Raw genomic sequence first — 24,686 nt, 5'->3', positions numbered from 1 at the left:
AAACACTATTAATAAGTCAAATACTCTTTCTAGCAAATAAAAAATCTTTTTTTACTATTATTTCATCTAGATATGAGAGAGATATAAGACACCACACTACGTGTTAATTATAAGAAAGAAAAAATATGCAGGAAGAATATTTTCTTAGTTAAAATTTAGTATTTGAAATTATTCAATGTTTAAGAGTAGACGAAAGGATTAATAGGACATAATGTTATCTAGATGATTATTTCCGAGATTATTTCCGTTCCGTTTCATTAAAACGAAACGACGAGAGCGAAAAACGTTAAGTAAAAATCTGGACTGGCTTCGCTGGGATTAGCTTGATGGCCGTCGGTGATAACCTTTGATTCGTCAGTGTCACTTTAGTAATTAATCTGGTTTAACCGCAGCAACGCTATTCTCTCTAGCTATCTGAAATCAACGAAAATTAGTTGGAAAGAATCTCAGAGAGAAAGAGAAATAACCGTTCCGCACAACGGGTAAGATGCGAATATAATTGCATTAGAAGCAACTATTTATGATAAGAGTAAAAACTCGATAAATTTGTTTTATTCACCTTCTACCAATTTAATCGACAAACACATCATAAATATACTAGCCCTTATTAAAATTTGCATAATAAAAGGATTTCGAAAAAACGCTCGGCGAGAGCTTTTTAATTTCAAACTAATGCTAGCAAATTAAATATAGAATAAATCATGGAAATATAATGTTTGTTATATAAAACTTACTGTTATTATAATAAAAAATGAATGATGTAGCTCATTCAATCCTGATCAATAAATACAATCAACAAAACATTATAACAATATTTATATTAAAATTAAGTTAATAGATTTGTAAAGTTAATAGATTTGTAAGCAATGTTAACAATTCTTTCATACTTCTCATTAATGAATAAACTGAAATAAATATACATACATAAAATTATATATGCAGATGTTAACAAATCAGAAAACGAGCTTTCGATTATTTTGCTATGTAAAATTTCGTACAAAATAATTGAAATTATTAAATGAAACATAATATAAAATAAAATACGAAATAATAAATTATATAATAATTATGTTAATTAAACGGGAAATAATGCATATGTTATATATATATATAACAAAACATGTCCGTAGGAACAAGACTATATGATAATCTTGTTGAAAATATACAAATTTTACAATATTGAATTAAATTGTGCGATTTATGTTTCTAAATTATTATTGATTTTGGAATAATTATAAGAAAAAAAATTAAATTTAAAACTGTTATCTATTAATAATCAGTTTAAAAATAATATGAAGCAAAATTCAAAGAAATGACAAAAAAGTAATTCAATAATATTTGAATTGTTCGATAAATGTAGTATTTCTAGCTTTATTTTTTATATTTAATCAAGATCCTACGGAAAAGCATTCCGCCACGGACAATATGCGGAACAATTCAATTTCTTTCACCTGCAGTGGCATCCTTGATCGCGAATGCATGGACGCGCCAGTGAGTGCCATAATCGATTTTAAATCGATGTCAAGCGTCATACTCGAATTTAACGATCAACGCGATGTCTTCTCCATGCAGATATACGATTTGCATAACATGCTGTACAAGATTTTTCATCACCCGCGGCATGTTTATAGGTCCAAGTAATCCACTTAGGTGGGGAACACTTAGGTCAGCACTTAGAATAATTTCCAGGCAGGTATGGGGCAAAGCGCGAAGCTGAGATGCGCCGCTTAATGTCCTTCTTGCACGATCGTATCGTTGGAAGATCACTATACAGGGAAAATGATCTTTTTCACGAAAGCTCGTTTTATGTAATCAAAGAACCAACTGGTATTGAGATCGAATATTGCGTTTGCATACACAATTACTGTAATTGTCTTCAGACTGTATATCGACAAACAAATTCGTACGTAGATTAAAATCACTCATAATATAATTAATTGAATTTGATAAAAATATTATATAAAAGTAAGTTGTTGGTATACAAGTACAAGTTAATAATAAATAAGAAAATATTATAAAAAAAATTTCGTCAAAATTACACAATATTTATATATAAGTTGCTCAGTTGCGTGATAACTTGGCTATGCAATAGTATAATAATTATATGATATATAATTGTATATTGGTGCTAATTGTATACGTCTATGGTACTAATGCATTTCTTTAGTTTAGACAAAGACCAAAAGTCAGCATGTCTCTACAATTTGTACATTTCCGCGTGTGTTTGTTCCGCACGAAAACGAATATATTTCAGAAATTATGTAAATCGTGCACAGAAAAGCGCGGTGGTCGTTAAGATCTAAAACGCGATGCGCAGCACTAATATAAAATCGATTACCGTGTGGTTGCTATTTCTCATAACATCAGAGAATACCACAGATGGAAAAAAGTAGCATCCGCATATCATTTCCGCAGTATGCAAGATTCTTCCTGCATTTTCGTGAATGCGCTACACAATACCTTCACTGATGTAGTTAGATAAATCAATAAATATATATATACATATATGTATATATATATATATTTTTTTTTTAAATAATACAATCTACTGCTGAATTAAAAAATTTATCTTTGAATAATCATGATAATATATCTGGATTATTTTAAATATTATTATATTAAAATTTTAACGATATAATTTAAAAGTGAAGATATTGCTTCATTAGAATTAATTTTGCATCTTGATGCATTATCTTGATAATGTAAAACGTCTGCATTATTTTTTCTTTTAAATAAATAATCGCGAAATAGCGGGGATTTCATGTGTAAATAAAATAACGAATAAATAAAATACCGCGTGATGAATGCATCGATCCAAGAAAATACTTCAATAATGTTAAATTGTCGCACTTATTAATAATCTATCGTTTATTCAGTAAAGTGATGGTATCAAGTGCGATTAACATCACGGGAATCGACCTTTTTCATCGATTAATGGAAATGCATTTTCCAGGGACTAATGACATCCAATATTATCGCTCGTACGCCGTGATAAATCGCAATTATCGTAATTAGATAGGTTTCGATGCAGATAAATTAACGAACTTACTAATTCTCGCTATTTGTTATTTTTCTTTATTTCGGTCTTCGCATTACTCACATTTTAATAATAAAAATGGTAATAGTAAAATTAAATTTGCCGATTTTTATATTTATAAATAAAATATATAATATTATTTTAATTTTTTATTTTTATTATTTATAATAAAATAATATAATATTTTTTTTACTGCAATAAGTATAAAATATAAAGAAAGTAATAAAGTAATAACTTTGTCATAATTTTACGACATATATGATTAAAAAAAAACAATTCACGCTTTATACGTTTCACGTCATCATGTAAATTATTAAGCAAAGAGTGTATCATTATTTAACACTTTAATTTATCAAATATGCAGTCGTTCCTGCAGTGACCTCATCGAACTCGCGAATCAGGATAAGAGAGATGGGATAATGAGAGTTTGAGGTTTGCCCGAAAATTTCTATGCCGTCACAACCGTGAGATTTATTGTTAGTGACAATGAAAACCCGACGACGTTCTCGGCTGCGCTGAGATAGAAAACTTCGCGAAAGTACGAAACTGGAACACGGAGATAGGTAATTAAAAAGTCGATCTCGGTTATCGTTCTTCTCAACCGCGCTGTGGAAGAGCTGATAAGGGCTGCGGTGGTCGTCGAAGGTGAGACAACCAGGCACGAAAGTCGAAAGAGATCGAGAAAATGAGAGAAGATGAATAAGATAAGAAGCAGAAAGATTGTTTCACACTCTTGTGCTACTTGTATACTTTCTAACTATACCAGTATACTTGGAAATTTTACATTTTATATTGAATTACGAACGTTAAACTATTTATATTATATCATGAAATAAGTGATATAATGATAGACAGTTCAGAGAAAAAACAAAATAATAAAAAATAAAGGAATAAATTAAGAAAAAAATAAAATTAAAATATATAAAGATCTACCTACTTATTGTAATATAAAATCTCTTTCTCTCTTTTTTATTCGCATAAAAACCAGTAATTATCATTTAAATATTCAAATATTCCGTAGTCATAATATTTGAAATATCTCGCTTTAAACGTTACAAGAAATGCAAAGAAATTAATCTGATCAAGATAAACGGTAACATCCAGTTATATATATGGCTGCAACAGTAAATGACGATATGATTTATGGTGAACGGTGGTGCGAGGTGCAGTGGAATACACGCATTTAAATTGCAAATTCTAGATTCATATAGCAGTTACACGCGGCGGATCGGAACTTAAAATTATTATACTGAATGTCCCAAGAGCCATGCTATGTCCTTTCAATGAGAGATTGGCGCATACATCGGATCGATCTAAAATCTCCCTAGAACGAGATTATCTAGGCATTCGTCGCGCGTCATTTACTCGAGCCCCGCAAAAATGTCGTTTACGTAGAATCAGATTTCATCCCTGTCGACGTTCCATTTCGGATTCGGTTCGTATATGCAGTACCGATTGAATGAAACGGGACTTCCATTCGCGCGAATGGTAGCAACAAATCGATTGGTTAGTTCCCTCTTTTTCTGCGATTTTTTTTTCTCCTTTTTGGAAATATGTCGAGCGAATCAACTACACAACTGCTCGAGCGGTGCGCGAAACTGAATTTACCGTGCGCAAGGTAAGCGATTTCGTAGATATTATTATAGTCGCTCGGGCAGCGCATGCAGGTAGCGCGATATTGCTGCGCTTGTGTTAAAACAATCGTTAACCGCATTAAAACGGAACACGCGTTTGCAGCGACATGCGCAACAGTCCAGATTATTGATACGCAATTATCCAGATTATCGATGCGATAATTGTACCGACGCGAGTCGAATTCGCGGATATTAGTCATGCCGGCTGGGCTATATAGGATTAGTCCTTTAATCCTTTCGCTTTTAACGGGCAGTAGATATCCGCATAGTAGATTCTCCGCATAATATTATCGTAATTATAATTCGTATTGGTACCGCGCGTAATGGATGTTTAATACTTATGTACACTTTGATAATACCTATTGTAAGCAATTTACACACCGGAGAGATAAGCGTACATAAAATACAACGTGGAGAAACATTGAATTACGTATAAAAAAGACATGTTCAATCATTGAATTAGGCAAAAATTTGTTACGACATACTTTGGATACATGGTGCAACGCTATAATCCAAAGCGTATCGTATTAATATTTTACTAAGGTTCACATGTGCTCAAATGCATGCGCGTATGTACATAAATGCTGCACTATACGCCTTCGTAATTTCTTGTGAGTAAACTAACATAATTTCCGTAAAGAATAGATCCGTCTGTTTATAATTGTGATATATAGAATGTCCTCCGAAAGGGACTTTGTTTCAAAGTTAAGAAGTTTGGTGACTAAGCTTGAAATTAAACTTCCGGTGAAATAATGTCTGATTCTCTGAGTCTGAATGTCTATTTACGTAAGGACTTTATTTCAACATGTACCTCCAATTTTTGGCGACACATGCTTACCGTATAATGTACTTCCTGACTTCGAGGTACCATCTTCCCTTCTATTTTTGATGGTACTTATGTCCCTCGTAATTACGTAAGGACTTTTTTTCAACATGTACCTCCAATTTTTGGCGACACATGCTTAAGAGTGTAAAGTTGAACCTAACTGAAAAATTAACTCTTACTTCCGAACGAGATGTTAGGCAATCTAATAAGTATCAATATTATTATTTTCTCTCTTAAAGAGCAATACAAAATTTTAATTTCTAATTAAAAAGTAACGGCATCAATGAGTACTGCACGTTAGATAATCGTCAAAATGTATATGTTGACAAACTAAAAGTTCACTTATCTTCAATGTATAAACTGCTTACGATATTAGGCTGAAACCTAACGTAAAACAGTAATTTGAATAAAGTTTCGGCCGCGACAGAGAGACAGGGTTCATCGTCCGCTTTGAACGTAAATGGAATCGAGAAAAAGGGGGCGAGAGTTTGACACGGGCCTTGTTATCTGCGAGACGAGACGCAAGGCATACGTCTCCCTTTACTATACGGCGGTCGTTTTATCTAAAGTGTCACCCCCCCCCCTTCCTCGTATATAGAAAGACATCGTCCCGGACACTTTCACGTGGCAGACAGCGCGCAAAAACCAGGCACGACGGACGGGTCCCGCACCCGCATGTAGCCCGGAATGCATGAAAAATGCAATCGCGTGTACAGCATTGAAATCCCACCGAAACTGCACGAGCCCGATACAACTTATCGAAAATTTAGAAAGAACTCGACGCTCCTCTCGCGGAATAACAAAACACGCGCTGTTGATACGCGGATCATGAATAAAAGAAACGCGTGAAATCAAAAGCGCGATTGAAAGCCACGGAAGGCTATAAAAGGATGGTTTATTAAGAACACGCGAAGAGATCTCGCATTACGTCGCTTCTTATGCTACAGTTCTTCAAGCTAATCTGAATTAATTACTCAGCTTTTAATTTGCGTCTACGTAGATGTAAACAAACCGACGTGCGACGCGGACGGAGAAATGCGTCGAGTAAGCAACAATAATTCAAGTGGCAGCCCAGCGATGAAAAATCGAGCGAACTACGCGGATCGTGACTAGCATGTGGATCCCGCTTCTCGTCGCCTTCTCCGACTATAACACGACCGTACGTCCTTGTCAACGACATATTCACTTTAGTCAAGACCGGGATCTTGCCGCTGACAATGCTTTATGGAGCCGCGCAAAGCGCAGTGCACGGCTCCCGCCGTGAACCGACGTCGCCGACGTTGTCGTCGTCACCGTCGGCTCTTTGTTCGCCGAACGCCGTAAATGCGGCCGTAAAACCGGCCTAGAATTTACGAGGGCGAGGATGTATGCGCGCGAGGGGTGGCAATCGTCGCCCCTTCTCCGTGATATTGCTCGTTCGCCCATCGGCATTTATTCTCATTGTGATGCTACACAAGCCAGTAATCTACGCTTTGAAAATGTCATCGCTAAGCCATCGTTAAACGCGTAATTTCTTAATGTCTGTAACTTTGACAAAGTACAGTCCGTTTTGAGTAATCTAAAAAAAAATAACCCTAAAATCTCGCTCCTATCCACGGATTCATTGAACAGTTACTTTTCCCAAAAAAAAAAATGTCTATATAATTACCGATAGTTCTGAATTCTAAAGTTAAAAGTTTTTATATGCTAGATTTCAAGAATGCAGATCACAGACATTCACATATTAAAATAAAAGAATTTTAAATTTGCATAATTTTCTATAATATCTTTCTCTTTCTATCTCCCTCTCTCTCTTTAAAGTATATTATGGAAATATCGCATTTAGTTAAAATAAACTTTATATTTGCAAAGTATCTCGAGAGGAAAAAGAACCAGAATTTCTAAGCAAGTCAAAATAACTACCCTCACTAGACTCAGCTTCATTTTAACCCCCGAAAACGACTACGGCCATTTATTTCCAATGCCACCATATGGCAAGGCTTAATACAATTTCATATAAATGGCGCTGAGCAAATGTGCATGCATCGTGCAATATCTACTCCCGAACGGAGAGCGGAAACTTTATGTAAAACGATCGGATGCGAAAGTGCGCTTCCGGTAACTTCGACTTTCTAGATCGCTTTAGCTTTTTCACTGTCGTATCTTCTTTTATTCGGTCCATTTAGCAATACTCTCACAACGATAATCCTTCATGAGGAGTTCCGTAAACAATTTTTATATAGAAAGGAGAATTTTGGTAATGTAAGAAATAAAAATTATCTTTATTTTTTTTTAAATAAAACAATATCTTTCCTGTTCTGCATCAATAATCACGCTTTTTCTAAGTTTTTAAATCGTGTGAAATAGAGTTCAAATGCGACACACGTATTTCTGATAAGCGTTTAGTTATACTTGATATGGTTTGTATTTCGAATGGCAAGTTACAATTCATAATTTTAAGCACGTACGCTGAACTGGTGGTATTACACAAAGCCCAATTTAACTAAAACGGAAATATGTTTTCATGTTAAAATCCAATTCTGAGTGGCAAAACCAAGATTTTCTTTAATATAAAGTATAAAAAATTATTTTTGTTTGTTTTTTTATTACATACTAAATATAACAATTATTATATATTTTATGTAATAAATATAAGTTTCATAAATAATGTAATTATTTTTATTAATTGTCATTTTTATAAAATATTTTTTTTAGTTCTCTCTCTCTCTCTCTCTCTCTCTCTCTCTCTCTCTTCCCGATATACTGTGTTAATATTTATTAAATATTAGGGCGGTGCTTACGGAGGACCGCTGTACGGGAGGCTCCAATGGAATTAAATAAATTATTCTACTTCTCTAACAGTCTCGTTTCTTCACTAGAGATTCGATCGTTGCAAAAGTTTCGTCTGTAAACTTTAGTTACATAAGTTGAACACTTGCAACGTAAGAGCCAAGCTTGGCTGCCAGATACCATGCTCGCCTTTTTACCTCACTTACTTTCTGAAGACCCGGGTCAGTCGCAATGAGTATTCTTCACATGACCAATAAGCTTCGAAACTCACCTGCAACATAAAAAAAGATAGAACTCGGTTAGTTTGGCAAATAATACATCGAGTAATAATATGATATTTTAGAATATTTAATTAAATTTAAGAGAATTATTAATAATTCTGCAAATTTTAGCTATTATTATATACTTTTTCAAATATGGCAATCTAAATTTTAAATATTCTGTTTAATTACAAAATATATTGACAGGATCACGATAACTTATTTCTTGTTAGTTTAATAAAATGATTTATTTTGCCACTATCAAAAGTTATCGCAACTTTAATTTCCCCCTTAATTTTTTTCTTATGTGAAAAAGTTTTATTTATTATTACTGGATTGCTAAAACGTACTTTTGGCAAAAATTAATTTGCAGAGCTTGTTCGCAACACAAAAATAAGAAATTTTAATTAAACGCATCAACATGTTTCCTGCATTTTAATTTTACAGTTTCCGGCGTGCATTCGCTGGTGCATCACTTAAAACTCGATGGTGTGACGCGGCGCCGAGTAATGTATACTCATTAAATATTCAACAAGGCCTTCTTAATGACTGTAAAAGCCGGAGCACTCTGCACTTCGATCCCTAAGATAAACGTCTTCTTAAAATGCGTCTGCTTTAAATGCGCTGACATCTCTTTATCTCTTCCTCCCTTCATTTTTACATTTCTTTAAAAGGAGTTCTGCCTCGCAACGATAACGACACTGACGAATATTGTTTCACAAAACTTGCGTGTTTACTTGTACTTTACATTAAACGTGCTCGAGCAAACATTATCCTGCTTTGAATATTTATGCGAGCAAAGAGACTCTTGCCGGTTTTATTCGTGTTGCGCTTGGAAAGAGGATGCCGGAATATTTCGCGTATTTCATAATATTGTATTTATTCATCTATTTGTCCATTGAATGTGCGAAATATGGCAAAACAATAACTCTTGTTTTCATATTCTCTGTTATATTTTTCACTATGATATTATTGATACAATACGCGCTGTTAAGAAGTCTTTTTATCAACGCGTATTTACTCTGCAATAAGCTTTAATTAAGTATCTTCAATAAAGTAAGGTAGTAATATCATATTAAATATAATTCACATATCCTACAATAAAATACTAAATAAAGTTTATGTCACCATCACACGTAACTATACATATTATACAAGATTATGCATTTTAAATGAGAAATTGCAATATTAATTATTCATATTGCAAAACACAAACAGACTTGTTTGCGATTTAACTCAAATCAGAAACTTTTACTTCGCCCGTAAACAAAATTTTTAGTGTTGTTTGCGATTTGATTCATAATATAATATTTTGCTTAAAAACATAATAAAATTTGAATAAATCTGTTTTTCGCTCGTGAATTGGAATAAAGTAACATCAATTGGAAGAATAAATATAATTGTGCTCTTCGGATAGACTGTTTCCCAAATAATGCCAAGCAATTACGCAGTTACGTTCACGTTAAGTAATCAGCGGCAATATGGCAGGAACTCGTGCGACAATTTATGGAATAGATAATTTCGGGGTTTGCCTGCAAGTTATTACGTTCTCATTAGCGTCCCGCGCAAGTTGCTTATGCTCGCGTTTGACTGATTAACAGTCGTCGACGTCACAACCATTGGCAATGGTCGTGATTAGTCGCGATTCATTTCCATAATGACGACGGTGCATATATGCATAGACAAATCGAACCAATCTTTGCGTTTGGTCGCATTACCTGGGCATTGATAAGCGTGCAATAATGCAATCCATGCATGAATAGTTATCGTGAGTAGACAAAGAAAATATAGTGTATAACGTTTCAAAATAAAACTTTAAAGTAAAACCGTGAATTCGGAACAAACGTAGGTGATAATCGTATCTCTCGGCGAATTGAAAATGCCACGTGTGCCGCCGTGAATTGTCGATGCGGATCAGGTTTGTTGATTTAATCGAGTTAATTAGATTGTTAGTTCATTTGTTAAATAAAACGATCTGCTTGCTATTCGATAGCCACAAAATTTCTGTGGATGGAATCGATTTTATTAAAGTTGAAATTAGTTGAAAATGTAATATAAACATCAAAAAGTAAAAAAATTTTCCAGTTGTAATCAAGACAATTAATTTTAAAGTTTTTAATTAATCAAAATAATAGCCGTACACACGTGTTTACTTTTTATCAGCGATGTTTTGGATTGTCTTAATTTTTATCGTTAAACGTCTAAAAAATACAACATTTCGTATACCTATACCAGATATACAATAACCATTTTTTGTGCTGATATTTTGTATCATGCGAGATAATTTGTCGTAAAATATTATAGACTAAGAAAATTTAGATTAAAAAAATCTAAATACAGTATACATATACCATATCTATATTAAAGGATTTAATGTGTAATAATGAATTTGTAGTGTTGATAGCGGCATCAAAAAGCGCAACGTAGAAGTTCCCGTTGGCGAAACTGCGGACTGGCCCTTCACGAAATGATACCGCCAGGATCCGTTAATTTTGGTCCACGAAATTTCACGAGATTCCAACTCAAACAAACTTTGACATGGGACTCCCATTTCGCGCGTAGTCACGGCGCTATATTACGAAGCGTACCCGAAAGTAATAACGCCACGTCGGAATTTTGTGCTGCCGCAACGCAAGCGACGCACCGCAGAAGCCGCATTATCCGCAGGAGATCGCGTCAAACTGTCCTCATCTATATTTAAATATATGACCCATATATTGGTTTCTCCGAGTTGCCAATTATTTATCTTTAAGTCTCGCTGGCATTAATATGTAAAACGTTACTGATATTTACGCAATCAATAATTTAATATCAAAGATTTTGTTTGAATAGCATATATGTGAATAGTCCGATGCACTTTACATGTCGAGGGAAGCCGCACGCGGTGTACGAACGAATAATGCGACTGTAAACATATCGATTCGTTGACGCATTTTCATTTTATTTTGCATTTTGCAGATATGAGAGAGTAGATTCAGTGCAATATTTACGAATTAAATTAATTGTTCGCTGTACGTTATAGGGAAATTAAAAATCTTTATTGTCATTACGCAATTAACTGACATTGTCAAGTTCTGCATTACATCCGTATCACGTTATTACGCTGCGTCGCATTATGTTCATATTAAATTGAGCAAAAATTAGTCGTAATATTTCAAAATATTTCAAAAAGAGTGCACACACGTGCAGCAATCGCCACGCGTTTGTCATGAGTGATGTACAGAAATAAAAGTCAACCATGTTTCATCTTTGTCGAGAATGCTCGGTTCTATTCGGAACGTACCTCCATTATTCTTATACCACTCGTTATAATACGTCACGGTACAAATTCGGATTGGGACAAATGTTGGGGTGTGGTGTTGCAACTAACAGGGGGTGCGTTAATGCGGGTCCGACAGTAATAAAAATACGTAGGGCGTCCCTTCGACCTTTCTGCCTTTTGCCTCCTTTCTCTGCCCTTCCGTTAATTTCATCAAATAGGACAGAGGAGGAAAAGCCCGGGAAACTGGATCGTTTGTGCAATTTAGGTGGGTATATGTACCTTCTCATTTGAGTAAAAAGTTCTATTTTCTTATAAAAAATGAATTTAAATACTTAAAATGAAATCACAGTTAAATGCTATTACAATGATTTTGAGAGAAATAATATTGTTTAATAGAACGCTTATTGTTTTAACAATTAATTAGATACATTTATCGATTTTTTGGTGTTGAATTTTGTTTTAATTAAAATATCTTTACAATTGCGATTTCTATTATTCTTAAAATTTCAGCGCACGCGGCATGTAACTTTATTCTTGAATGACTCATTTATCGCGAGGCAAGTATTCCCTTGGTAAGAAAATGCTCACAGCTTTCAACTACCGTAATTAAACCGATAATCGATCTACCGATAATTATATACTCGATATAGTTCGATTCGAATTTATAACGTGCAAATGTCACGGCAATTAAAGTAAACGCGGCAGTGAGATATGAAGCCCTCTTCAAAATATTTCGTGCAGTTGATTTCTGCGAGTGCATGAGAGTTACAAACTCAGCTCTTTAATTATAACTCTTAATTGTAGAACTTTCTATCATGATGCTCCTGCCCCTGCGGATAATTCTGACTTTCGTTATTTGCCCGTTTCAAGTGATACATCATTCAAAAGCTATAATACAATCCACATTTAAGAGTTCCAAGTAACATTTCATTATATTCTCCGATTTGCTTTAGTAAGTACCTTAACGTGTTTCCATCATACTTTTCCGAAATATCTCGGCAACAATTTTTATCTTGTTCTAAATGTCTCAAATTAATCATTAAAAAAATTACTGTTTCTATTTGCAAGAAGTTATATGAATATTTTTAAGAAACACATGTAAAGATATCTTCTCCTCGAGGATTTCTTCTCAAATCGAATTTTCTAAATTAATCTTACTCTCTTTTCCAATGCATGATTTAATGTGAAAATAAATCAAAATAATTTCTACTAGCAAGTTAATCCACAGATCAATCATCCTCATAATCTATACTCGTAAAATAAAATATCGGAATTATAAAGCGAGAGAAAAATAAAAAAGAAGTTATTCCCTGAAAATTCGTTCAAGTACAGCGAATTAGGTGGTATAATTGTTTCTTTCCTACAGAAATAATATTTCAATAAAAAAAATAGAATATCTTTGATAAAATATATTTTTTGGTTTTTGTATTGTCAGCCTCGATATAATCATAGACAAAATATTAGTACATTTCACATGTGCAATCCACATTTACTGAATAAAATTATCACAGTTTTCATCAAGCATAAAAATTCATGTAACATTCTACACAACTAGCTATACAAATAAAACATTATAATACATCTGTCCAACAAAAAATTGCAATTAAGATATAGCATTATATTTCATTGTCACTGATATAATTTTAACTTCAAAATTCTTTTCCCTGTTATTCAAAAAATGCACAATATAAATATTAAATTGAAACAAATTACGAAGCAGGCGTAAATAGAAAGTCAAAGATTTTTCTAAACTCGTTAAAAATAACCCTCGCGTTAGTGCGCTAATTTGTAAGATCATCCACGTTTCCAGAAAGTTCCCGAGAACAACTTTACTTTGATAGTTCAAAACTTTATCTCGGCCGCAACTTTTCCCATTTTATTACGAGACCTTTTTATCAAGTTAATAGCGTCTCAAAGCTCGTTAATACAACCTGGTACTAGCATATTTAATTCCAATCCTCTTTGAAAAAAGGCAGCTTCTGTTAGCAAAAAAATTGCTCGCTATCTCGCGGAATCATATATCTCTACAATGTGCAGACATATTATAAAACGCGAGAAATGTAACTGCAGGTTTTCACTTATTTACTTATTGTTAGTTTCTCTTTAATTTCATTTGTGGTCGTTTTTTTAAATTAGCACAAAGATGTGCTACAAGAGTCGACAGAATTAAAAATGCTTTGCAATTTATTAAACCATATATATATTTCTATCGCATTTTACGTTGACATCATTATAGCTCTTATCCATATTTAATAATACTGGTGAGGCATGAAAATGCCCTACTGAGCAGAGCACCTGATCAGTGTTTCCATAACAAGTTAAGCTTTGACGTCTTGATGATTTATGACGACGAAGAGCAATTTTTCATCCGAGTTGCGTTGAACCTTGTGGTCCGCCCGGTACGTCATATTTTGCCACTGCTTGTTTGTCTTCGAGAAATGCGTGGGATGGACAAGGTAAACTTGGGAATATCCATGACGTCTTCAAGATGCGGGAATATTGAAAACGGAGATGTAGAGATGTATAATATTAATTTTGAATTCACGTAAAATGCATTAATATATGGAGATGTTTTTATCGTAATTTGTCTTTTTCAATAGGATATCAACGGGGATATCTGGCCACAAAAATAAAATTCTTCCCGCGGTTTTACGACACCTTGCAATTTCATTTTGAATAATGTAGGCAAATTGCCACGATAACTCGTTAGTTTTGCTGCTGCGCGAGGAGCTCCGTAATATCGGCTACGTTATGAGCGCATTGGAGGCTCGGCGTGTACAGGGTGTCTCGTAAGACCCGGTTTTTAATATCGCATTATCTCCGTAACGAGCGCTCGATAAGCGCTCGACGAAGAAAGAGTCCGTTCCGAATTAGATCAGAAAGATGATTTTGCTGCTAAAGTCTGATATTTAATGAGCGTCCTGTATAAGAGCAATCGATATCGGTGTAACGCGGTGACAATAAATAATACTAAAAACTTCGATGTATATATTAGCAAAATATAATAAATGTTCGTGCAATCTGACAAAGTCAACGCTCCTAAAATATTTTGTAAAAGTGTCTGCCTATATATAATGATGCTGATAAAATAATAAATTTGTAAAATAATAAATTGAACTTTTTATTAAATCTGATTAATTTCCTTCTTATTTCACTCATGCACAAATTCCTAGTTGTCAAAATATATACATGCAGTTGACAAGCACTAAGTTATCAAAGATTTATCGATTTCAATTTCAGTCGTTTTCGTCAAAATAGCACCCGTTAAAATGGGTGTTTGTTTAGTCAAATTGATTGCAATGCTGATTGATATATCGAATGTTTCGACAGCTAACAGCCATAATATTGGAATGACTAAAATGGCAGGCAATCAAAATTCTATGAAATATACTTGAACGCGATATGAAAAGACAAAGCTAATATTTCGTAAAATTTCAATTATCCTCTTTGGTAAATTCTTTTTTATGTATAATTGTTATTATGTAAGTAAAAAAATAAGCCAAATAGATACATTTTTAAATAAAATGTGCATTAAAATAAACAGATTGTTAATAAATAATAATATTAAATTGTTTATGCTTATTAATGATTGTTTATTTTGATTGCTGTGTGTATCAACACTTGTTTGTAGTTTTATGCGACAGCAACACACTGCACTAAACGCCGTCGAAACTTCGGCAGTAAGTAGCGCGAGTGTATCAAGTGTCAGACACAATTACGTGCAGGAGTTGCGAGTATCGGTCCGTAATTGCTGAGAATCTCTATTCGCGATAACCTGTTGGACTTCGATTAAAGGCTTTACAGCAATCCTAAACTGAGACCTTTGATGTTGCACTCACAAACGCATAGAAGTACAAGCGTACTCTTCTATGCGTAAATAAAAATTCTGCATCTTGTAATAAATAATGTAAATTTCAGATTTTATTAACTTTATGCATGTAATGACGCATTAAGATTTCTTATATATTTCATAATATATACTAATCAATGTTCAAATATAGTGTGTAAAGATAGTATATAAATAAATCTTTATTCGTAAGTTTTCATTTCTCAAACTATTCCATTTCTTTACTCAGGATCAATTACTAAATATATATATACCTAAAAGCAATATTATTTAATAATCTGCGACAAAAATTAAAAATAGTATATAGAAACTTAATTTAATTTAAATTAATTTATCGCGTAAAATTTTAAATAATTAACTTTCAAAACATGCAAAAGTCTTCTCGAACCATTTAATAAATATTAAAGTTAACAAGATTAATAAATTAATAAATAAGTAAAAATCAATATATATTAAAATGCTGATGGGAGAACCGACATTAATTTTGTCTACGCGCATGCTTCCAATGAGCTCCTCGAAAGAACAATGAATGTCGGTAATCCTTCAGTTTGAGTGACGTCTTTAATATCGCTCTACGATAATCATATTATTGGAATTGAAGAGACACTTAATCCATCGCGTCGCAGCGCAATAGTTTGATTGAAATCCAAGAAAATAACGCATAATATACTAACATATATCTAAATGCATATACATATATACGTGTAATCTATGATAACGGTTATCTTTTCTTCAAATAATTTATTATTTTGAATAGAGATCGCAACACATCGATAAATTTCGCAAAATTAGATAAAATAATATTTTTAAATTTGCATATTGTGTGCATTTTAAAGAGAAGCTATTTTGCTAAATAAATTCTCGAAATGTTAGTGCTTAAACTTATACATATTTCACTCTCTCTGTAAATAAAAATTAAAAAAAAAACACATATTGTTTTTATTCAAACAAGTGTAATCAATCGCTATTACGCTGCAATCGAACCTTAGAAGAATTCGTACATCATACCGATAAAGAATATATTGTATCAATACTGCCATCTCTTCGAATCTCAAAACGGATCCACGTTGCACAAAACGAAGTCGATTATCCGCTTAGGATCAGAGAAAATCTCTTATACAATTAAAAGTTCGCCGCTTTTATTCCATGCTTTTGAGATTATCTCTGTGCTTATCTCTATATATTGGAACTCTTTACTTCAAATTGAATGTGTGTGAGTGCTTTTCACAGAATTTACGTTTATAGATTTTACAACATATCGAAAGCAGATTAATTTGAGAGAAGATATACAGAGTATCGAAAAATACCACAAAACTTTATCTCTATGAAGATTGATAAATCTGTACGAGTATCTTTATTCCTCTTTCTAGCCCGCAGCTTGTTATCGACGATGTATACAGTGTACATGATCCTGTTTGGCACGTGATCACAACAGCGACCAGCGACTTCTGAAACAGTAGAAGTCGACTTCCTCGTAGCAGAACTTACCGGAGTACCTATCTATCCGGAGAACCTGCATTTTCATGTGGAAGGCATACCTATTTCCAGTTCGCTGTCACGATTTGCATTTCGTGCACGAAGATATCTCCCGCAGATGCAAAACTAGACGCGCCTCAAACTTGATTCTCTACCGCTCTTACAGACTGTCACGGGGGTTACATCAAGAGTTGACGAAGTCGCGCTCGCTTCGGCGGAAAACTTGACAGTGAGAACTTCGACATAATCTCGAGGATTCCGTGAGAATCCTCTTGATCAAAGTTCCATAGAGATGCAAATAGCATTTCCATCGCGTTCACTTTTTTTAACAAAGATTTTACTTAAAAAAGATTAATTGGTGTTACGAAAAAACAGTTCATCTATAATCTATATTTACTGCTCAAGCAGTGCTATGCACTGTTAAATGTTAAAGGATAAAATTTAAACCAATACTTTGAGTTAAATAATATTTTGTTATTTTTAACTACCATATGCGTTAAAATTTATTATTTTAAAACAAAATAGTATTATTTTAACTCCATTGGTTTAATCAAATTAACATTGTTTTAGTTAAATTAACTATACGTTAAGATTACTCAAATTGAGTATAATTTGACCCTACACTGAGAAAAAAATGTTCTGCATTTTAGTAAATATTATAGTTTGCATACAACTGTGACTCCATTTATTAAAATAAAGAAAATTTTCCTTTTTAATAGTATATTTTTTTCTCAGTAAATACACATATAGGTACTAATAAAAAAGAAAAATTCTCTTCATTTTAGTAAATGAAATCACAGTTGTATGCAAACTAATATTTACTAAAATGCAGAACATTTTTTTCACAGTGTATAAATTCAACAGTGTATGAGTATATAATCTAGTTGCACAACCCTATCTGTATAATAACGACAGTTAACAACTATAGCCAACTATTTGCAAATAACAATTCCACCCTAGAGATTATTTATGGCGGTCAAGCGTAAGTTCCGTAGCTGAAATAAAGACAACGCCCATTCTGCTCTTATTGCAACTCTTATCACAGTTTCCGCGCGAAACCGACTCGTTCCGACAAAGCGGCGAGTAACGTGGAAAGGTAAAGAGAATTAAAAGGTATCTCTCGCTGGGGAGTTCCAGGGGAGTTCTCGCAAATTAAGTTTCCGCGTTAAACGCGTCGCTTCCCGACACTCCTCGCCGCGGAATTCGCTGCACGAAGTGTTCCGTCTGGTGGCCAGATCCGCCGATACGAGATTTTTCGAGCTTCTCCGGTATTAATGACACGTACTGCACGTGAATGGAACGCCTTTGAGCTTTCCCCTTTTCCTTTTCTCGACAAAGAAATATCGTATACCATAAAAGAATAACTATAGCATGTCTCGTGAATTCGTTTTAATCCTTTCGCTTCGAGCATACTCAATCGCAAACCCATAGAGGTTTTAAAGCCGTTCGGTATTATTGCTATTCTGTTCATAGACATGTCATGAATTACAATCTAAGTCTTTTGAGTTACCTGAAATGGACCTGAATTTTAAGTAGAATGACAACAATTAAAATGAGAAAAGTAAAATATTGCCGAATTAGATGTGTTATTAGCTTCCAATAATCAATATTTTGATTGGGAAAATAAAATATTGAACTTTTTAACATTAATAGATTTCAAATTATTAATCACAATTACTGAAAAATGATTTCCTGATACTTTTATCCATATAAAAAAGTGACATGACTGTGTCGTTTAGGAAGAGAATAAGAGACACATAAAAAGAGCGTCATAGAAAACGGCGCCATTATGACTATAGCCAAAGGCAATTCTTTCGTAAATACTGTCTTTTTATGAGCTCAGCATATCTTGCGAAGTGCATATTCACTAACACGCCATTATTGTTATATAATTCAACTTTATTATACAATGCCATTACGCAGTCAATTACGTCCCGCTCTTTTTCTTACTGCAAATCAATATTATGACTAATCAGTGATTATTGTATGACAATCGACATTTTAAATGCTTAATTGCTGCTGTTAACTATCCAGTCTCTTGAATAATAAAACAAACAAATAATTAATTTGCACGAAGCATATACTACTTGCTTAATAAATGCATTTCTTTCACATTGTACAGATTGTATACGTACGTATATGGGTTTGCAATCTCGCCAAAGAAGAATAAGAGACAAGACAAACGATGGAGAAAGCGGCAAAACTGCGCCACACGTTTAAGAGCGTGACAGGGGATTACTATATAGGAGAAGGAGAGATAATGGCGTCCCCGAGGCTGGCCAAAGGCGACACTTTACTACTCCCGACGACTTTACGGGGGTTGCCTCGTACATCTCTCCGCTCGGACGATGTATGCGACCATTAATGAATTGAGCCAAGACTGCATTGTGCTTCACCATGAGGACGGATTTCAGGGGTGGAAACGGTGGCGAGGGGAAGGCGGATGGGGGGGGGAGAAAGCGACGCTCTCGACATTTTCCCGCCGAGAGCAGAAGGAGTCCCTTCCGTCCGCGAATTATTGCGCAATAAAGCTGTAATGTCGGTCGATGCGTCGAGCGCGTCGCGAAAAACTGAATCGATTGCGATCTCTAAGTGGTATTCGGCAAAAAATCCGGATGGGCAACCTCACTCGCAGCGGTTTTTCTCGGAGATACGTAAAACGTTTTCCGCGGTATTTGATGTGTCAGATATACGTCAAAGCAAATGCTACACCGAAATGCAAACAGCTTTTATACTGCACGTTGAAGAGTTTGCTCATTTTCTCATTTATCTTATTCGAGACATCAAATTTGAACTCAAGTAATTGTATGCAATTTTTATTATCAGACAAATTATTTTGTCGTCTCGAAGAAAATATATCAAGCATGAATTTTTCTCGTTAAAAACAAATTTTCAAAAAAGATCGTATAATTGAAGAAAAAATAATTATTCGTCCTACTAACATTTCGAAAAAACAGCTTTTATAAACGCAGAACGTTTGTAACTCGTAAATTGCCGGCACGTTGCGGCGAAATTTCGATTTGGTCCTCCGGCCAGACGGTTGTATCCATAAATTACCGCATGCTGATACTAAGCGAACATGACGTATGCATACGTACATCGATTGTCACCTGGAACCTAATAGTGATCTAATTTCGGATACGGAGCAAAAATTAATGGGCATCAGGTGTCGAATGAATGAAAAGAACCGCCGCTCAATCGTGCAGTATCGCGCACGATGTGAATTTCGCTGGAATATTGGCGGGTTTTTTGTTCGTTTTGATACAATGTATAATGCATATCTCTCGCTCTTTTTTTTGCCGGATACAATAGGCAATAGAGAAGAACAACTTCGATATTGATAGTGATTCGCAAACGAAACAAAGGCATTCGCGAATTATTGAGCAATAAAGAGATAATGTCGGGGCAATACGTTAAGCGCGCGCGATAAGAAACGAGGATTGCACGGCCGTGAGCTTCTTTTCATCTGAAACGTGTCTTCCTTTGTGAGAGAAAATACAGCAGCTGGCAAAGAAGAGAAGAGAGAGCATGTCCCAGCGAGATGGGGGATGCTTTACGAGTTTGGCCTTAATCAAACCCGTAAAGAAGTGATTCGGCCGATTTCCGTCTAACTCAAGATTGATCTTAGCATCGATTTTAACGCATTATTACTGTTTGCTCAGAGAAATTAATTCAAAGCGCTCGATTTGAAATTTACCGACTGTAAACAATTGCTCATATTTATATTACAATTCTTTATACAATCTGAAATGATATAAGAGTAATTATAATTTTAACGATCGATTTCAAGGAAATTCTACAGAAATTATAAATTAATCGAACCGTTCTTTTTAGCATTAGAACAATAGTCTCTCGGCTCGTTATATATCATTTTATATCGAACAATCCAAATCATGCGTATCGTGGATCATCTTACAAATTTGGCCGCGTCAGTTAGATTTAACAGCACGGGGGGAGTCGTTAAATGTAACTCCGAGTTCCTATTTCGCCGTCACGGGCACCCGCGTAATCATTATACGTCGGCAGAAGGTTACGCCTAGGGGAGCCCATTACGAGTTTCATAAATTGTGGGGCAGGCCCCGGAGAGTAATCTTAAATAACCGGGTACGAAAACGGCCTTTAGCCGAGACTTAGGTAACTCCAGCAAGGACATCCTACGCCTTACTTGGATAACGTTGCGCTTAAGCGACATAGTATAGGGTATATCGATCGAAAAACAAGGGAGAACATCGTTTGCCTATAGCCTCTTGGCTATAAGTAGCGTAAAAGTATTTTGTGCGATAAGGCAAGCGGCTTAGAAGTTATTTTAGTGTTACAGAACAGAATCAGAATAATATACTGCATAAACACTCATGCATATTAGAAATATACAATGCATAACAATGCTTCTTGCCCTTATTTTTCATTAAGATTTAATTTTTATCGATATAAGTTAATTTTTACATTATTAAAAAAAGTTGTGACTCACATTATAAAATTATTTAATTCTTGTATGACTATTTAAATGGTCTACTGTCTAACGTCCAATAGTTTTATTGTAAAATATATATTAGGACATTTCTAATTCTTTCCCCTTTATTCTCTTTCTAGAGATATGTAGCTTTTATTACCGCTAATCATGATAAAGTTATTATAACAAATTCATTACTAGCACTTCTTTTATCACTATAATTAGTACTAGTTACTAATTATGCGTGACATATTCCAAAACAGGATTCACGCCGTTTCCCGAGCAAACTGCCCGTATGACGAACCTCAATTTACACCGTATGATATATATCGGATCTAAATGAATTTAATTAATACAATTCCGGTCACGCGCAAACACCACGCATGCAAATATTCGTTCCCATCGAGGGTGCGTTCTCCCTTTCCGCATTACCTATATTATGTTTGTGCAAACAAGCAGAAGTTCGGGGGGATGCCCCCTATAATATCAAAATGCTCCGAATATCAATGTCCGGCGCATTACTGCGGCAATATTGCGTTGAATTAAATCGGCACAAAGATGATTTCCGCGTGAGCATTATATATTTGTAGTTCCAGGTGCGCGAGAGAATCGCGACGTACAATTAAGTGACGTTATTCGACTGGGTATAACATTGGGATTGTCCGAAAACCAATTTTCACATATCCATTATTGTTTTTACTTTTTATATTGTTCTCGTAGCACACCTGATTCCATAAGATCAGGCCGGCACTACGAGGGAAGGAAGAAATTATTTTTTTACAAGTGCACGTGAGCTTTAAGGGAAGAGATGTAGGCGTCGTTCCGCGCGAGATGCGAATATCGATCGGTGGAAGCACACATAGACACGAAAAGAATTCCCTATAACGATTTCATGGAGGGAGCAGCATCCCCAACTTCGAGACGTTACAGATGTTCGTGGCGAGCATGTTGGATATCTCTGTAGGAAAACGCCATACACGCTAGTTTTTCCCGATATTTTCTTACAGCTGTGTTTCCCCCCATTATTCATAAAGATTTATCTCAAAGCTAAAAGACCTCATTGTTTTAAATAATATAGTAATAAACTGCTAAAATTGCTACGCAAAATGTACATATAATTAATAAATTTGATTGTTTTAAATAAGTAAATAAGTAAATAATATAATAATAAAAGACTGAGATTGTGATACGTGAAATGTATAATTATTATTTATACATGAATATAATAAAATTATATTAGGAAAACATGCATTTTCACGTACACATTTTCTACTGTATTAACATTATCCTCGTAAATGCATACTGCTCAAAATATGCGCTTTTATAACTCTCAGATCATTAGTTTTATGCTACATGTAATAAAATAATTTTTAATATTAAAAAAATAATCGCAGAGTTTAGTAGAAGGAAACAAAACTACAGAAACGATATTTCGAGTTCCATTGGATTATTTACAGTTCGGATAGTAAGCGTCGGTTCGCCCGGCCAGGAAAATATCGACTTAAGCCTGAGAACGAGAAACTCTAGGCGAACGTATCCGAAGCAACCATCCTCGGATTTTCTTGACCCTTCTAGCCGCTTCCTCCCTTTCTTAGAAAGACGACTCGATCGGACAGCACACGTGAACCTTGCCTCCCTTCGTGATCCGACCCTTCCAGCCTATTACACTCTATTTTTTCACGTCAAGACGCACCCTTAGGGAAAAAAGAAGGTCCGGCATCTTGAAGAGCATGCTGAATTTTGTAAGATTTAAGTGCAATACAATCACATAAACTATGTAATGAAGTTGAAGAACTTTAAGATCGGATGCTATCTCACGGATCATAAATGTTGTAAATTTTATTTTAAGGCTTAAAGAATTTGCACAGATAAGTAACTGCAGCTTGAAAAAATATCGATTGTTAGAGGAGTCAAGAGCAAAATCGTGTCTATCGAAATCCGATAAGCCGGAGGCTACATGTACATTTGTTCAAAAGTTTTATTGCTCTAATGGAGGGTGTCATTCCAGTCGAACCTCAAGTATTCGGATCTTTGTCGTTCAATCTCCGGATGTTTTGCGTTCTCAGTGCTTTCTGGCTTGATCAGCTCATAGTCACAGGACAAATGTGATTGTCTCATGACAAATTATGATTGTAAAGAAGAGATAGAAGTCAATAGAAAGTCGATTTTTGTTAACACGCGCTGGAAGCTGTAATTTTAAAATAACTATGACTTTTGTGGATATTTTAATATTTCTAAATTGTATAAAAAATTTTATAATATGTAAAATTATATTATTTTTATTTTCACAATTCATGAAAAATATTTATTATGTTTCCTTTTATTTTAATAATATTTTAATATTTTCTTTTATTGCCTTTTTAGTTCCACCTGTAATTATAAATAGTAATTACATAAGCTAATTATGATTTATCCAGTTAATTATTTGATTTTGTATATCGATACAAATATCCTCCGCTTTTGAACGTTCGCTTTACGCCACTTTGCTTTTATGAAAGACCTAAATTAGTATTTGTTTTCGCTAATTGAAGGGAGATCTGAAAGGATTTTCACCTTAACGAAAAAGGCGAATAGCGAAAATAGACTCTCTTGAAGACATTGATAAGAATACACTTCTGCAATAATTGCAGAAAAGTATGACTTCAATTTTGAAAGAGCGCAGTTTAAGGCAGATTTACAGAATGTTTTGAGGCGTGTGTGAAATAGGCACACAACATTCAACAAATTTAAAAAAACATGAAGAGTTCTAATAACACTTTCTATAGTTCTACAGTTCCTGGTAAACTTTAAACAAAGATCCATGTTATTTAAACTAAAAAATCGAAATTGAAAAATGTGCTAACTTCGCGAATCTAGCACCATTGAGGTGAAACTGTACATATATTCTTTCTATTTTATATAGGTTGTATATTTGTCATTGTACAATAGTGTCATAGGTACGCTAACTTTATAATTTAAGTTTTTAATTAAGTAACGTTGTATCGTGATTTTATTTATCGCGAACTTTATTAGTCAATTTATCTGTTATTTCGATAAACAAATAGTAATTTGGCCGATAATCGATTGGATATATATTGATCATTAGAGCAGTTTGCATATTCTAGAGCACAGTATCGATCAAATAG

The 24,686-nt window shown here is 34.3% G+C and overlaps 1 protein-coding gene across 4 annotated transcripts in view; it reads right to left on the bottom strand.

Annotated features, from left to right (window-relative positions):
• LOC112457369 (furin-like protease 1) overlaps positions 1-24,686 on the bottom strand; it is a 230,339-nt gene that overhangs the window by 84,062 nt on the left and 121,591 nt on the right. The window lies entirely within an intron of this gene.

Source organism: Temnothorax curvispinosus, unplaced genomic scaffold, assembly GCF_003070985.1.
Source record: "Temnothorax curvispinosus isolate PA1 unplaced genomic scaffold, ASM307098v1 QBEX01007734.1, whole genome shotgun sequence".
Lineage (NCBI taxonomy): Eukaryota > Metazoa > Arthropoda > Insecta > Hymenoptera > Formicidae > Temnothorax > Temnothorax curvispinosus.
The sequence above is the reverse complement of the archived record's forward strand: the minus strand, read 5'-3'. Positions and strand labels throughout refer to the sequence as shown.